Source organism: Chaetomium fimeti (assembly GCF_033439085.1).
Source record: "Chaetomium fimeti strain CBS 168.71 chromosome Unknown B0H64scaffold_11, whole genome shotgun sequence".
Taxonomy (NCBI): domain Eukaryota; kingdom Fungi; phylum Ascomycota; class Sordariomycetes; order Sordariales; family Chaetomiaceae; genus Chaetomium; species Chaetomium fimeti.
The window spans coordinates 1-17,398 of NW_026944339.1; positions in this window are offsets into that span (position 1 = coordinate 1).

A 17,398-nucleotide genomic window follows, 5' to 3' on the forward strand; every position below is an offset into this window, starting at 1 on the left:
TCCGCATCCGCTGGCATTTCCGGGACTCCCCCTCTCAAGCGTCTAAATTCTACGTTCCCAAACGAGAATGGCAACCCCCTCTGCGCCATCGCGACCCAGTGATCGAGCGTGGTCTGGCCGCAGGCAAGGACTTATTGTTCTCACAAGTGGAGGCAACGGTCCTACACCTCGGACAGACCCCCAGGCCGAACCCAGGCCTGGCAAAGATCAACGATTTTCTCCGGCAGTCACAGTCCCTGGTGAAAATCACTGACAAAAATCTGGGCGTGGCAGTACTTGCCAAAGACTGGTACCTCGAGCGATGCGGACGGCACCTCAGCGACCGAAGAACGTACGCTATCTTCGACGCTGCGAACCTGCCGGACCTCCGCGCCGAAGTCCTTGAGAACGTTGGCAACTTGCCCATCATGTTCGACCTGCCAAAACAGGTATCTGAATTTTTATTGTCATCCCGGGAAGATGCGGGCATCCCGCAATTTCACTGCATCCCCAAGGTGCACAAGAAAGAGTGGAGCTTGCGACCTATCATTCCAAGTCATTCATGGGTGACGAAAAAATGTTCGCAAGTTGCGGATTTCCTCCTTCGTCAATGCCTCAAAGAGACCGTCCCGTGGTGCGTGGAAAGCACACGAGAGGTGATGCAGAGACTGGAGGCCCTCCCCCCTTCTTTATCGGATCAAGTCTGGCTCGTCACTGGTGACGTGGGAGCCTTCTACACAAATGTTCCGATCGACGAAACCATCGAGAACATCAGTCATGCTCTCGGAGATAAGTCGTTTGAAGGCATTCCGACTGACATGCTGAGCCAACTGCTTAACATCGTCATGAAGAATAACGTGTTCGAGTTCAATGGGACTTTTTATCATCAAGTGGAAGGCGTCGCGATGGGCACCTCTTGCGCGCCCGCATTCGCGAATCTTTCCCTTGGCTTCAAGGAAAGGATGTCCAACATGCTGGCGGTCGGGGACACCGGTCTCCGGTTCTACGTCCGCTACATGGACGACATCTTTATGATATGGTCCGGATCTCGTTCGTCCCTAGATGTCTGGCTGGAAGGGTTCACCCCCAACCTCGCGCCTTACCACATCACTTGGGATTCGTTCCTCTTCGCAAGCGACTCCGTTCTTGGACGCAGAGTTCTTTTACAGAGCAGGCGCGGGACTCTGGTCGTTACACACCAGGGTCTATCGCAAGCGAATGAACAAGCATCAATACATTCCATGGTCCTCTGCTCACCCTGAGACGGTGAAGCGAGCTTTCGTTAAAGCAGAGTTGACCCGCTTCATGACCATCTGCTCCCATGAAGAATTCTTTGAGGAAAGGGTTCGGGAGTTTTATGAAGCGCTCGCTCGGAGAGGGTATCCAGCGAATACACTCAGAAAATGGAGAAGTCTGGTGACATACAAGGACCGGGCAATACAGCTCCTTAAGAAAAAGGACTCGAAGCCTGGGCTCCCTCTGATGTTGCCATCTTCATATGATGAGATTTGGGAATATGTTGATGTGAAGAGCGTCTTGACAAAGATGAAGACAGTTTGGCAGACACGCGGGCCAATCCCCGAGTCTCTCAACGGACCTCTCATCAAATCGTTAAGACGGACCGAGAACCTTTTTGATAAGATCTCGGCCTGGAACAAAGCCGTCTTGGCAGGCAATGAGACATGAGTTCCCCCTGGGGGGAACGCGTCGTTATGTTTGTTTCAAAACGTCCCTCTTCAAGACTAAAGGAAAGGAGTTTAAACGCTACGTCGGCCATGCGGTAAAATGCATACCCTTCGTACTGTCCTAACCCTAACCTTAACCGTAACCGCGCAGTTTTCGAACTGGCAATGTCGGTCTTTCTCTCGTTTCAATGTCGGTATCTCGCCGCTCTCGTATGGGAGGTTCTTTAGTGCTGCCGCAATACAGGCACGTCGTCGCCCCGACCGGCTGCTGCGAAGCAGTGTCGGGCCGACAATGACGGTGAACCCCCGGACCGATGAAGTGGGAACCGTGCACGTCGGCCCCGAGCCCCCCGCATGGGGGGCTTGGCGCCGTGGCGCGTGCACTTTGGACAGGCCCGGAATGGAAAAGACCGGCGGCAGGAGCAGGCCTGCGAATACGGTGTGGGCCCACTCACACCGCGCGGATTTTCAGTTCTCCAATGAAAATTGGAGGTGTCAATCTCTCTCGTCACCCCCGCGTCAGCTGAACATTCGTCGCGTTTAGCCGGTGCGGGCACCAATGGGAGGAGGACAATTAATGCGCGAAGGCTTCGGCCTTCGCGTTTTAATTTACTCCGTCCCTCGGTACTCGGTGACTCTCAACAAGATAAATGTCCCTGAGGAGCCCTCAAGGGCGAAACTCCTCTGTCATCTCCCCAGATCAGAGCAGTCGGACTTCTTGTTGCTTCTCAGGTTTTCCTCACCAACACTTTTCAACATCATATACCCTAACCCTAACCCTAACCCTAACCCTAACCCTAACCTAACCCTAACCCTAACCCTAACCCTAACCCTAACCCTAACCCTAACCCTAACCCTAACCCTAACCCTAACCCTAACCCTAACCCTAACCCTAAGTAACCCCTAACCCTAAGTAACCCTAGCACCTCTCCACGGCAGCCTTCGCAGGTTGTTATTGGTCTCATTTCATTTGCTTTGCCTTCGCGTAGTGCCCTACGGTCTGCCGGGGTGCTGACGATTGCGAGGTTTACTACCTTAGAGGAGCGCCTAACCTTCTACGTCGGTATAAGGTTAGCGTTCTATCTAAGAAAGCTCTATATATAGATGTTAGAGAAGACCCTATAAATATCTAAGAGTTGTTTAGCGAGGTCGTTATCGAGGTATCTAGAGGTTTCATCTAAGAAACCTTAATAGGTATTAGGGAATACCCTATAAATACCTAGGACTTCTTAACGAATAGCTAGGGGGTTTTCGAGTCTAGACGGGAGCTCTTATACGTTTCCTTAGGGCTTAGTACTTAGGTAAACTCTACTGGGTAACCCTACTTATAGGTACTTAGTTAGAACTAACTAGCTACCTACCTTAACTACCGTACCTCTATAATGATTTAAATCCTCAAGCAATCCTCTTAAGTTGGATAGGTTCTGTAGGCTGAAGGTTCTATAGGCGGGTATTTTCGAGTCTAGAGTTCTTACGTATTTCTCGGGGCTTGGTATTCCGGTTAACTCTGCTGGGTAACCCTACTTGGTTAGAGCTGACAACGGTAGGTACCTACCTTGACTGCCGTGCCTCTATGATGATTCAAAACTTGTGCTTCTAAGTTGGATAGGTTCTGTGGGCTGAGGGCTTTATAGGGACCCTGTTAGGACCGACTAGCCCGCCTTAGCTAGTGTACCTCTATGATTCAAGATCTCTACCGGGGTCTATCGAGTCGAGAGTTCTTATATCCTACTTAGGCCTCGGGTGATGGTTGGATAGATTCTGTAGGCTGAGGGTTCTATAGGCGGGTATTTTCGAGTCTAGAGTTCTTACGTGTTTCTCGGGGCTTGGTATTCCGGTTGACTCTGCTGGGTAACCCTACTTGGTTAGAGCTAACAACGGTAGGTACCTACCTTGACTGCCGTGCCTCTATGATGATTCAAAAACTTGTACTTCTAAGTTGGATAGGTTCTGTGGGCTGAGGGTTTTATAGGGACCCTGTTAGGACCGACTAGCCCGCCTTAGCTGGTGTACCTCTATGATTTAAGATCTCTACCGGGGTCTATCGAGTCGAGAGTTCTTATGTCCTGCTTAGGCCTCGGGTGATGGTTAAGTCTGCCGGTAACCTTGCCTTAGTTGACGTACCTCAATGGTTCAAGGCCCCTACCGGGATCTTTAGAGTCGAGAGTTCTTATGTCTTTCTTAGGCCTCGGGTAATGGTTAATGTCACGAGAGGTGGTTGCCTGTGATGGCACTGTGGCTCAATCGGGGTTAGCGCGCATAGCGCCTCGCCCTACTTCCCCACGAAACGATCGCTAGCGATCCCACCACCTCTCTTTTTCTCTTTGTCTCAGTTTCGATATTATAGTTGTATTGACTGGTGGCCTGACCCCATGGAATATCTGCTTCTCGTCACAAACTGAGACCAATCTCTCTTACCTGGGAAGGTATAATTAATATCCCACCGAAGAACCGAAGATCAAAGATTGAAAGCGTTGTTTCAATCGACCCGACAAACCAAATCCATCCACCTGCGTTTAGCCGAACCAACCGGGTTGGATACCGAAGACCGCCAAGATGGCACGCGAGTCAGCCGCTGACGATCGCGCCCGGAAGGAAGTACGGTTCGTGATCGAAGAGATCAATCGTCACGATCTCAAGAAAGATACCCCGTTGCGCCGCCGCTCGTCGGCAATCCACGACGTGCCGCTGAACCAGGCAGAGCCCCTCGTGGCCGAAGATGACGAAGACGCCGAGCCGGCTACGATTGAGAAGTTCACCCGCGATGTCACTACACAACTCCCAGACGTGCGTTACACTGAGACGCGCGAGAGCCTTGTGGAAGACCTGCGTGCGAAGCTTGTTGCATTTGCCGACCACTTCGCTGGCAAGTACAAGGACAAGGCTCCTGCGATGCCGTTTACCCGGATGGTCGACGACGACCCCAAGAAACCGGATGCCATGTTCGCGGGCGTGATCAATGGCACAGTCAATGCCACCGAATTCGCGGATCTCGCTGCCCGTTTCCCCGACGAAGTATTCAAGGAAGTCAAGATGCGCGGACTGTTGACCGCAGCATACGCGGAGCAAGTCGAAGAGCTCCATACTATCGCCAAAGACCTGGACCGTAACTTGAAGTACATCCACGATTGGGTCCCGATCATCGCCGACAATCTGAAGACGACCCATGACGCAGACTTGAACAGCCGAACCGAAGAGGTCGTGGGCCTTAACCAGATCATCGCCGATCTCATGATGCAAGCGCGCGAGGGAACGGTCGCTACCCACCATTCTATTCGCAGCACTGAAACCGCATCTGGCGGGAGCAAGGGGCGCAGCGCAAAGCAACCCGACCCGCCTATCTTCCTCAACGACGGGGCTAAAGATACTACGACCTTTGAGACCTGGTACCGCAACCTCCAGAATAAGCTCGCCGCCAATGGCGACCACTTCTCGAACGATGCTGCTAGACAAGGGTACATCGAGGGGAGGGTAGGTGGGAAGGCAGCTCGCGAGCTCGCTCCCTATCTCCGCGAAACCCACCCTGACGTAATCAACACGTCCGAGAAGCTGATGGCTCACCTCTGGTCGGAATACAACGACCCGCTCCAATCCGAGAAGTCCCTGACAGACTTCATCGAGCTAGAGATGAAGCCGGGTGACAGCTTCACTGCTTTTAAAAACGACTTTGTACGACTTGCTGGTGAATGTGGCAAGAGCAAGGTTGAGTGGAAGGCTGAGTTCAAGCGCCGACTTCCCGGCACCCTCCAGAGAGCGTTGGCACCGTCGTACCTCGATCCCGCTGTTACGTTCGATCAGTATGTCCGACTTGGCGCAGAGATCTCGCATTCCTACCGCCAGACAGGCAATGGCCATGCCCCGCGCCGCGATGGCGCGCCACGCGCCGCGAAGACCCCGAAGATCTCGGATCCCAGACCTGCAGCTCCCAAAGCCAAGAGCCCGGCTCCCCAGCTCTCACCCGAGGAGGTGCGCAAGCTCTATGATGAAGGCCGCTGCTTCGTCTGCCGCGAGAAGGGACATACGTCCCGGGAATGCCCGCAGAAGACAGGCGGCGGAGCCGCAGCTGGAGACTGGAAAGCGCAGCGCGAGTCCCGCATTGCGAACCTGCAAAGCCGTTGGGCGGCGAAGGAGCCTGCTGAGGAGCCTGCCACTCCCCGAGCACCCGCCTCCAACAAGAAGAAGCTTGCGAAGGTGGTTGAGCTGCCTGACAGCGCCTCCGACTCGGAAAACTAGATACCCTGGGTAGTCTCGACTCCCTCTCAGGGTTGGTATCAACAGTCGGTGTGACAGAAGCTCGACCGGATTTCGTTAGCAAGTTGCTGGGAGGAAGACCCTTTCTCACCTCTTGTTCCATAGCGAATAATGGAGTTTCGTTAACCACCACCGACGTTTTGGTTGATACGGGAGCCAATGGCTACCTCTTTGTGAGTGTTGCCTATGCAGAACGACTGTTGAAGCAGTTGAAATTGAAGACTCGAACCGACTTCACGCCCCGACCCGTGGGCGGGTTTGACAACAAAGGCGCGTGCCAATTGGTCGACGTGGTGCTCGTCGGGCATTTTACCATCCAGAACCGCACTCTCCGCGACGAACCGCTGCTGGTAATTGATTCCAAGCACGATGTGATCGTTGGTGACAAGTGGCTTGACTATCACGACATCCTTACCGACAGCCGACGCCGGAGACTGATCTTCCCTACTGAATGGCTCCCTGATCCAGGATGGTGGAAGAAGGCTGATATCGAGCTCGGCGCACCCCCGACCGGACGCCCCGATCCTGCTATAATGGAAGACATTCAGCGCCGCGAAGCATTGATGGAAAAGGAAGACCAACGAAGGCGCGATGGGCGAGCTGTCGCGCAGCGAATCGCACAGCTGGAAGCGCAGGCGAGCCGCCAGCCTGTTCCGCGGCCGCCGACGTCATCTGCGTCCCCGATTACCCACCTCCTATCGCGATCCGACCCGATACCCAAGACCGTTCGGTTCGATCCCCCTGAACAGCAGAAGATGCAGCGCGCGCTGCAAGGCCTTCCTCCCCCGCCAAAGGAGCAGCCTCCTAAACCACGCGTTCGGCGAAAGGAACCCGCGATCGACTACAAGCGTGGCACAGATAAATACGGACCGTACACTCTACGTAGGGATAGCATCGGCTGGTACAAGGATCGCCCACCCGATATGGCCGTTATCGGTGCCATTGCATTCAGGCAGATTGCGCGCAACCTGCCCACCGGCTGCGTCACTCTTCACGAGATCGACAGGATGATTGAGGACAAGCTCGCAGAGTCGATGCCCCGAGATGATCACGACCTGCGTCAGAAAGCAGTCAACGCGATCCCGAGCGAGTACCATGACTTCCTCGACGTGTTCAGCAAGGCGGAATCCGACGATATGCCCCCATACCGCCCGCAAGTCGACCATAAGATCGATGTCACTGGCAGGCCGGAGGATCTGGGATATTCGCCGCTGTACAAGCTCTCTTTGGAGGAATTGGAAGCCGCTCGGAAATATATCACCGAGAACCTGCGGAAAGGCTTCATTGAACCAAGCGATTCCCCGTGGGCCGCGCCCATCCTGTTCGCGATCAAGGCTAACGGTGGACTACGCTTCTGCGTCGACTACCGAAAGCTCAACGCGATCACAAGGAAGGACCGGTACCCATTACCGCTGATCGACGAGACTCTGGCGCGGGTCTCCCAAGCCAAAATCTTTTCTAAGATCGATATTCGCCAAGCCTTCCACCGCATCCGGATCAACCCGGAACACGAAGAACTCACAACGTTCCGCACGAGATACGGCGCGTACAAGTACAAAGTGATGCCGTTCGGCTTGACCAACGGCCCAGCGACCTTTCAACGGTTCATCAACAACACTTTGATGGGTTATTTGGACGATTTCTGTAGCGCATACATCGATGACATCCTGATCTTTTCGAACAACCTCCGGGAGCACAAGGAGCACGTCGGGAAGGTTCTGGAGCGCCTCCGCGAGGCGGGCTTACAGGCCGACATCGATAAATGCGAATTCCACGTCACCAGCACCAAGTTCTTGGGATTCATTATTGGAACCGACGGCATCGCTGTCGACCCAAAGAAGATTGAAACTGTTCGGGATTGGGAACAGCCGACTACTGTCAAGGGAGTCCAATCGTTCCTTGGCTTCTGCAACTTCTATCGACGCTTCGTTCGCGAATACGGTCGAACAGCGCGCCCACTAAACAACCTCACAAGGAAAGACGTACCATTTGACTGGAATGCGGATTGCCAGTGTGCCTTCGAGGAGCTGAAAGACCGGCTACTTAACGCGCCTGTTTTAGCCCATTTCTCTCACGACAAGCCAACCCGCGTCGAAACCGACGCGTCACAGGGAGTGGTAGCAGGCGTACTTACCCAGCAACAGCCGGACGGCGAATGGCATCCTATCGCCTTTTTCTCAGAGACAATGCACGGCGCGGAACATAACTACCATATCCATGACAAGGAACTCCTGGCGGTGATCCGCGCGCTGCAGTGCTGGCGAGCCGAGCTTGTTGGCCTCCAAGGGGACGACCCGTTCCTGATCATCACGGACCACGAAGCGTTGAAGTATTTTGGCACGAAGCGCCTGCTCAACGCTAGACAAGCCGGATGGGCTGAGCTGCTCGCGCAGTACCATTTCCAAATCACGTACCGGCCGGGCAAAGAGAATGCTGCGGCAGACGCTCTCTCCCGCAAGAGCGAGGATACAGTGACGCAGAAGGCGAAGAGGGAAGCCTATCGCACCTTGCAAATCTTCACCCCCGTGCTGGAGGATGGCGCAGCAACCCGCACTGATGATCTTGAAGTTGAGTTGATGGCGCTTGACGAGGAGATAGAGGCGCCCGCAGACTCGGGTTTCGAGCTCATCGACGAGCTCCTCCGTTACAACCAATCTGCCCTGGAGTTGGAGCCATACCGTGAGAAGGCCCGCAGCGAGCAGGATTCCGAATACTCGCTCCTGGATGGCCGCTTGCTGTTGATGAGCGGTAGATTGGTGGTCCCAGCCGTCAACCATCTGCGGACCCGCATCATTACTGAGGCACACTCGCGCTTGACGACCGCCCACCCGGGCATAAACAAGACGCGCAAGTTGATCAACACCCGGTACTGGTGGCCCCGAATGGGCAGCGATATCGATCAGTATATCGCTAACTGTGTGTGCCGCGCCGCGAAGCACCCGAGAGACAAGACCCCCGGATTGCTACACCCAATCCCCCCCTCGCAGCGAGCATGGCAGAGCGTTGTGATGGATTTCAACGAACTTCCGAAAGACAAGTACGGATTTGACAACGCTCTGGTCATGATTGACCGCCTCACGAAAGCTTCATGGACTATTCCCTGCACGAAGGGAGCCACGGCTCGCGATGCGGCGAAGATGTACTATGAAGGCCCGTATCGAGTCTACGGTCTCCCGATGGAGGTCATCAGTGACCAGGGGCCGCAGTTTCGAGCCGACTTTACCAACGAACTGTCAAAGATTCTGGGGATCAATTGGAAACTGGCCACACCCGGTCATTCGCAGACCGCGGGCCAAGTCGAGAACCTTAACCAGTATATTAACCAACGGTTACGACCGTTTGTAAGCCATTACCAAGACAACTGGTCCCGGGCAATCCCAGCTCTTGACGCGGTACAGTCGAGCCTCCCGCACGACAGCACCGGATTGTCGCCCCACGAAGTGATGTTTGGGTTCGCGATGCCCTTACCATTCGACTGGGAATCACGAACCGGACTGACAGATCTGCCGCACGAAGAGCGTCTCAATCGCGAAGAGGCCCAGCGGAGGGCGCGCCAGATCCAGGAATTTGGGGACTTCGCGCGGTCCAACATCCTTAAAGCGCAGGAGAAGCAAGCAGAGCAGGCGAATCGACATCGCCGCGTACCAGATTTCGACGTCGACGACCACGTCGTGATCATCAAGCGCACCGAAATGACGAGCAGACCCAGCGATAAGCTCGATTTCCCCGTTACGCGGCAGCACTTCCGCATCATCGAGAAGGTTGGCCACGCGTACCGTTTGGAAGTCCCAGCTTCGTGGAAGGGAACCGACACGTTCCCTCCCGACCGACTACGATTACACCTAAACAACCCTCTTCCTGGCCAAGCACCCGAGTCCCCGGATGCCGAAGAGGTTGGTCCGAATCAAGACATGGAATGGGAGGTCGAACAACTCTTGGCGAGCCGTGTTTACTATGGAAAATTGCAAGTACCAAGTCCGTTGGAAGGGCTGGGCAGCCGACCCCGAATGGTATCCCGCGGCCGACTTCAAGAACTCGCCGGAAGCGTTGAAACAGTTCCATGACGCGAACCCCGACAAGTCTGGCCCGCCCACACGATTGCAAATATGGTTGGAAATGGCCGAACGCGACGAGTTCGCGGCGGATCATGAGGATGACAACGAACCAGTCATGGTGGGCGCGCCGTTGAGGCGATCCAACAGGAAGAAAAAGTGATGGACCTTTTCCGAGCAAAAGCTCGCGGACGAGCTTTTTCGTGGAGGGGGGGGGTTGTCACGAGAGGTGGTTGCCTGTGATGGCACTGTGGCTCAATCGGGGTTAGCGCGCATAGCGCCTCGCCCTACTTCCCCACGAAACGATCGCTAGCGATCCCACCACCTCTCTTTTTCTCTTTGTCTCAGTTTCGATATTATAGTTGTATTGACTGGTGGCCTGACCCCATGGAATATCTGCTTCTCGTCACAGTTAAGTCTGCCGGTAACCCCGCCTTAGCTGACGTACCTCAATGGTTCAAGGACCCTACCGGGATCTTTCGAGTCGAGAGTTCTTATGTCCTTAGGGCTCGGGCGATAGTCAACTCTGCGGGTAACCCTGCTATGCTCGGCTTTTGTGGTGACCTGGGGGTTTTCGAGTCGAGGCTTTAAGCTATGATGAGCCTTTCAAGTCGTATATTTGAAACTTCGGTTTTGGTTACTCATTAATGGCAACTGAGCTTAAATAAAAGTCTCTACTAGATACACTATTTTACATCTGTTCAGGGGGTTACGGGTCTTAGTATGAGTATAGAGCTAGGTTGGAGTCTGCTGCTCGAGTGAGAAAGTTATTCTCGAGACTCTTCTTGACTAACTATATCACGAAACCAAGTATCCAGCTCATCAAAGTCCTTCCCGCGCTTGATAAGCTGGTAGTTAACGAGCTCTGGTACGCTTCCACCTTCTACCATAGGGATGAACGGTATTCCCTGCGAGTTATAAGTGGCCTTGCCAACGGACCAGACCTCTGGTCCTTCCTTTGCTATCTGAACACACCACGCAACCACCTGCTGCGTTGTCCATTTTGGCTCCCTCCGATTGTTGGTGTTTGGCCGGTAGTCTTGGCTAATACGGCCAATGGCTTTCTCAAGGGTCGTCTGTACGAAGATTGGATATTCCGGTTTGGATGATGTACTGATGATGGTGAAATTACCCAAATCCGGACGTTGTGAAAGACGGATATCCGAAACCCATGTCCCATCCTCTGGGAACTGGTAGAGTATACTTGGAAACCACATCACTCTGCGGTTCAAGTTTTTGGCACCGTGGGTCTTGGTGAAGGAAAAGAAAGATGACTCGTTGGGGTACGGGAGGATCCACCGTGTCAAGCGAACAAGTTTCATAAGGCTATCGAGCCAGTCTTCTGCGGCCTCGTTGCTGAGGAAGTGGGAGATCATCGCAAAGCTGCGCTGCGTGGCGACCCGGTAGTTGCGGGCGGACCAGCCTTTCCTAACCGCCCTATCGCGCCATTCGAAGAGGGTCCGGATAAGCTCCTCAGGGTCCGTAATCTTCAGCTTATTACCGACGACGAGGTGGGGTCCACAGGGGGTTTCATCACCGATGTCCCGATCAAAGAACAGGGGGAACATCTTATCCCAGCAGAAGGCCGGGGGGTTGCTGGCAGGGTAGTCGCGAGTCCTCGTAGGGATAAGTTCCTCGTACCTCTTATTCTGAGAGTACATTTCTTGCCAGACGTCGAGGTCGAACTGCCGGAGAACAAGGCAATGAAGGTAGTCTAGCCACGTTGCTTGAGCTTGGGGGCGGTGTTGGAGGTTATGGTCCTGGAACCACGACTGTGCTTGGAAGAGTTGTACCTGGGTATTCCGTACTTGACGAATAGCTTTCCACCGTTTGCGGTACTCTGCGTAGAGAAGGAGATTGCCGACCAAGAGCTTGCGTGTAATATGGGTATGGAACCGCCAGAACTCCCACTGAAAGAGGCCAGACTTCCACCAACCAAACCCATGTTGCTCCATCGAGCGGGATAGACCAAGCCCGATCCGTTCCCGCTCTTGGAAGTCTGCGTCCCGGTTTTCTCCACCTTGTGGGAGATGGATATCCTCGCCTTCGAGATCCTGTTCGCGAACTTCTGGGGGGACCCATTCTCGCTGTGTCCACTTATCACCAAAGAGGAGCGGCTCTTTGAAGATCGCATTACTGCTGTAGCAATAGCGTAGGCCCCGGAGGGCAATAACCATTGGTACTGTTTCTGCGAGCGAGAACATTGGACCGGTACGCCCGAGTATATACTCGAAGAGGAGGCAATGTCGGTTGATCTGGCCGCGAAGGAAGTGAAGAACATCGGTAGTCGGAACCGAGAACCAGGGCAAAGGTTCGGCCTCGTTATCCGGGGAAGGGGTGATGGAATCCCAATTTTGCAGAACTTGACGGAAGAGGGATAGCGAGATACGATGCTCCTCGCGGATGCCAAATGAGCGGTTGACGGACTCTCGCAGGTTGAGTGCAGCACGTTGCTTCGATAAGAGATAACCCTTTTTCAGTGTTGCTTGGTCCGTAATGGACGCTCGGCCGGCTTGGCGTAGCTGACGGAGGTAAAGAGGGTCGATAGCAAGGTTCTCGTATACCGGGGGCTGGAGGGCGTAAACCTTCTGGGCATCGAAAGGTGCTTTCGTAAGGTTATAGTATTGGGAGTAGACGAGGCCACCAGCCAAGTCGGCACCTGTCGGAGATGATGTGATGGTCATACTGCCAACCTCGTCGGTCATTGCCCATGGGTAAAATGTAACCTGTGGTTTGCGGATCTCGTGCTTGTCTTGGAGCTTGCGGCGTTTAGGGTTATTGAAGGTCGAACGGCCTCGTGCAATGTCCTGTTCTTCCCATTGTTGTTGATGGTTGGCATCTTGGTCTTCACCCTCTGCTAGCGTTACCGCTTCGGGGGCTGGCGGAGCTGGTGGGGCTGGGGTTTGCCGCGGGGTTGCGTCGGGGGCTGGCGGGGCTGGGTTTTGCTGCGGGGCTCTGGGGCTTGGCGGGGTTGGTGAGGCTTGGTGGTCCTCTGCTTGCGGAATTTGCTGTGCAAGCCACTCTTCTCGATCATCAACAGCGGCTTGAAGGCAGCATTTCCGATAGAGAAAGGTAGAGGCTGGCTTACTCCCACTATCATAGGGGAGTGCTGAAGGTGTTGCGGTCACCTGTTTTCCGAGGTCGATAAAAACGCGCGTGGGGTCTAATGTCTCGTCGTCAAGGCACTTCGCCCAGGATTCGAGGAACTGCTGGCCGACACGTGGGAGTGCTCCAGATGGTGGCGAGGAGTGGTCGAGGTTATCGGATGCCATAAACTGCAGCTTGGTGTTCTTACAGTTAAAATAGAGTACAAAGTCTCGAAAGATCTGACATTCCGGGTTATCCTCTATCCGTTTCCGGATGAAATCGGTTAATCGTTGCGTGGTAGAGGCTCCAATGAGGGTTGTGACCATCTGGCGTCGAGAGGTGGTGCTCTCGGTACTTTGTTTCGAGGTTCGAGCTGCATGCTCAGTGGGTGCCGATGTGTTGTAGGCTGCTGCTTGGCGTGATGGGGGGAGATGTTGTAGGACGTTGGCGTCTGGAACAAGGTTTCCATTCTCGTCTTTAACGCTACAAGCGTCTGCAATTGCGGGGAGAACGACGGCATCAACCCAGAGAGAATACTGATCGCCAGATAGTAGGGTAAGTTCGAGGGGTTTGCTCTGTCGATGGGCGTCCTTATAGAGGCGAGGGAAGAAGATGTGGACGATCATCGTATCCCAACCAGACACTTGGCCAAAAGCGTAATGTGGGATCGTATGGAGAGGGACAGTCCGCCATCGAGTATCCGTAGAGGTTACCTCTGGGGGTACCGATAGGCCAAGGTGGACGTTGGCGGTAATGTTGAGATGGGTGTACATATCGCCAAACCATCGGATTCCCTGGCGGCAGGAAGCAAGAGTGTCGCTAAAGGCACAGATACTATCGATATCGAAAGATGTAAAGAATGGCTCTGTTGTCTGAGTTGTTCGGCTGTGCTGAGTTGACATGCAAAGTCGAGGTGGGGTAGTGTCTGGGACCCGGGAGTCAAACCCTTCAAATGCGGTACGACAGTCGAGGTTTGGTGGATACTCTGCAAGGCCAAGACGTCCCGAGTCTAGGACGTTTGGGAGAGTTCGGGGCTCGGGGTCGATATTGTCTCCTAGATTAGAGCGGCTTGGCTGGCTCCAGAGATGGTTGGCGATAGTATGAAGTGACCCGCAAGTTTGTGAAACTCCATCCTTGTGGTGCAATGCCAGATGGGCCGGAGTTAGACTATCAGTCTCGTGATGTTTAATGAGTTGACATGCTGGAAATCGTTTGAGGCGTTGGATGAGAAAAGTAGGAAGGGGTAGACCAACACCAGCTGCGGGGCTCTGGCTCTGGATCCGGGATCTGGCTGCGGGGCTCTGGCTCTGGATCCGGGATCTGGCTGCGGGGCTCTGGCTCTGGATCCGGGATCTGGCTGCGGGGCTCTGGCTCTGGATCCGGGATCTGGCTGCAGGGCTCTGGGTCCGGGATCTGGCTGCAAGGCTCTGGGTCCGGGATCTGGCTGCGAGGCTCTGGGCCCGGGATCCGGCTGCGGGGCTCTGGGCCCGGGATCCGGCTGCGGGGCTCTGGGCCCGGGATCCGGCTGCGGGGCTCTGGGCCCGGGAGCTAGCTGCGGAGCTCTGGGCTGGGGAGCCGATACCGGCTATAGGGCTAGAGGGTAACAACCCAAGGACTCCAGTTGCACTTCCTAGGCTTGGACGTTGTAGAGGGCGAATTGGGGAACTCGCTGTTTGTTGGCTTCGAGGTGATGGCTGTCGATTAAACATTGATCGAATATCGCGAGATCCTTGAGCTGCTTTTTGAAGCTGTCGGGAGCGTGAGGTTGGTGTCCGAGAGATTGGTGGTTGAGGTATGCTTTGACCTTGTGTTTCTTGTTGCCCTTCGTTTGGAGAAATTATTGCAAGCTGTTGTTCAACAAGTTCGGCAAGTTCATCGTCCATTCGCTGTCGTTCTTGCATAAGTTGTTCGAGGTCTGTATGCTGCTCTGGAAGGATTGGAAATATATCATCGAGATATAGATCCTGAAGGCCGATGTTGATGTGGGTTTCTGGTTGCATCTGGCCTGATTGTGTTTGTTGCGGTGTGGGCGCCGGCGGTCCGGGAGCGGGCGGTACGGTGCCAAACTGCGGATGGATGGGGGCTTGTCGCTGTGCGGGAGCCGGCGGTCCGGGAGCGGGCGGTGCGGCGCCAAACTGCGGATGGATGGGGGCTTGTCGCTGTGCGGGACCCGGCGGTCCGGGAGCGGGCGGTGCGGCGCCAAACTGCGGATGGATGGGGGCTTGTCGCTGTGCGGGACCCGGCGGTCCGGGAGCGGGCGGTGCGGCGCCAAACTGCGGATGGATGGGGGCTTGTCGCTGTGCGGGACCCGGCGGTCCGGGAGCGGGCGGTGCGGCGCCAAACTGCGGATGGATGGGGGCTTGTCGCTGTGCGGGACCCGGCGGTCCGGGAGCGGGCGGTACGGCGCCAAACTGCGGATGGATGGGGGCTTGTCGCTGTGCGGGACCCGGCGGTCCAGGAGCGGGCGGTACGGCGCCAAACTGCGGATGGATGGGGGCTTGTCGCTGTGCGGGACCCGGCGGTCCAGGAGCGGGCGGTGCGGTGCCAAACTGCGGATGGATGGGGGCTTGTCGCTGTGCGGGACCCGGCGGTCCGGGAGCGGGCGGTGCGGTGCTAAACTGCGGATGGATGGGGGCTTGTAGCTATAGAAAAGGTATTAGGAAGAAGAACTTAATTCAACGTTTATTATAGAATCACTGGTTGGATTTCTTACAGGTATTAGGTCCTCACTGTTATAATCTACAGCGTGAAACCCAAATGGTGTAAATTGTTGAGCTTGGCTAGAGGATAACGGTTCATGAGGAGGCTCAGGAAGCGTAATGTCGTTGTTAACGGCAAGTCCAACCCGAGGGTTTATCACATTGATCTGAGTTTGCGGGGGGACAGGTTGATAGTAACAGAATTGAAGTCCTGGATTTGGAGCTGTACGTATTGGGCGACGTAACTCCGCTTTACGGTCTTGCTCGCGTTTAGCAAGTTTAGCATCGCTAGGATTCAGGTATTTCCTCGGTCGGCCCATCTTAGATACTGGTGATCTGAAAAAGGTATGTTTGTTTGAGTGATTTCTCTAATTCCTGAGAGATTAAGGGTAGCATATATCGGTGAGGAAGAGGTTTCCCCGCTTCTTGAAATTCTTACATAAGATATCGGGATACTATCTAATTGGGTGCATCGAGATGTTGTGGGCCAGTTCGCTCGTCTCGGTTTTTTCTGGGAGAGGATGCTATCTAATTGGGTGCATCGAGATGTTGTAGGCCAGTTCACTCGTCTCGGTTTTTTCTGGGAGAGGATGCTATCTAATTGGGTGCATCGAGATGTTGTGGGCCGGTTTGCTCGTCTCGGTTTTTTCTGGGAGAGAATGCCATCTAATTGGGTGCATCGAGATATTATAGGATAGCTAACTTATTTAGGTTTTTTCTGGGTGGGGCTGTGGGGCAGCTAACTAGTTTAGGTTTTTTCTGGGAGAGGATGCTATCTAATTGGGTGCATCGAGATGTTGTGGGCCAGTTCGCTCGTCTCGGTTTTTTCTGGGAGAGGATGCCATCTAATTGGGTGCATCGAGATGTTGTGGGCCAGTTCGCTTGTCTCGGTTTTTTCTGGGAGAGGATACCGTCTAATTGGGTGCATCAAGATGTTGCGGGACAGCTAACTAGTTTAGGTTTTTTCTGGGTGGGGTTGTGGGGCAGCTAACTAGTTTAGGTTTTTTCTGGGTGGGGCTGTGGGGCGGCTAGCTAGTTTGGGTTTTTTCTGGGTAAAATGTGGACCTTGGATCTTGGCACACTGAAATCAACAAAATAAGGAAAGTATTTAGAAATATATAATTAAATAACCAAAATAGCTAGGAATATAGGGACTTCAGATCTATATAGATTAGATAAGGTATTATTTAGATAAATTAAAGTAACTTAGCTTTTAACTGTTTTGACCCTAACCTTAAGCCCTAAAGTGGTTATTGAGTAAACGTATTCGAACAAGTCGTCGTGCGCAAGGACAAAGACCCCGGCTATCAAGGCTTCTTCTACACCTTCCCCGACGCCAAGGAGTACCGGACCAACGACTTGTTCAAGCCGCATCCGACGCTCGCGGATCATTGGATGTATCAAGGCCGGGTCGATAACATCATTGTCTTCTCAAACGGTGAAAAGCTTAACCCGGTCTCGATCGAGACAATCGTGACGGGCCATCCCAAAGTCAAGGGAGCGGTCGTGGTTGGCAGCAACCGGTTCCAGCCTGCGCTCATTCTTGAGCCAGTGAAGCAACCCAAAACGACAGCTGAGGCCGAGGAGTTCATAGACAGTGTCTGGCCGACGGTGACCAAAGCCAACGAGGAAACGGTGGCCCATG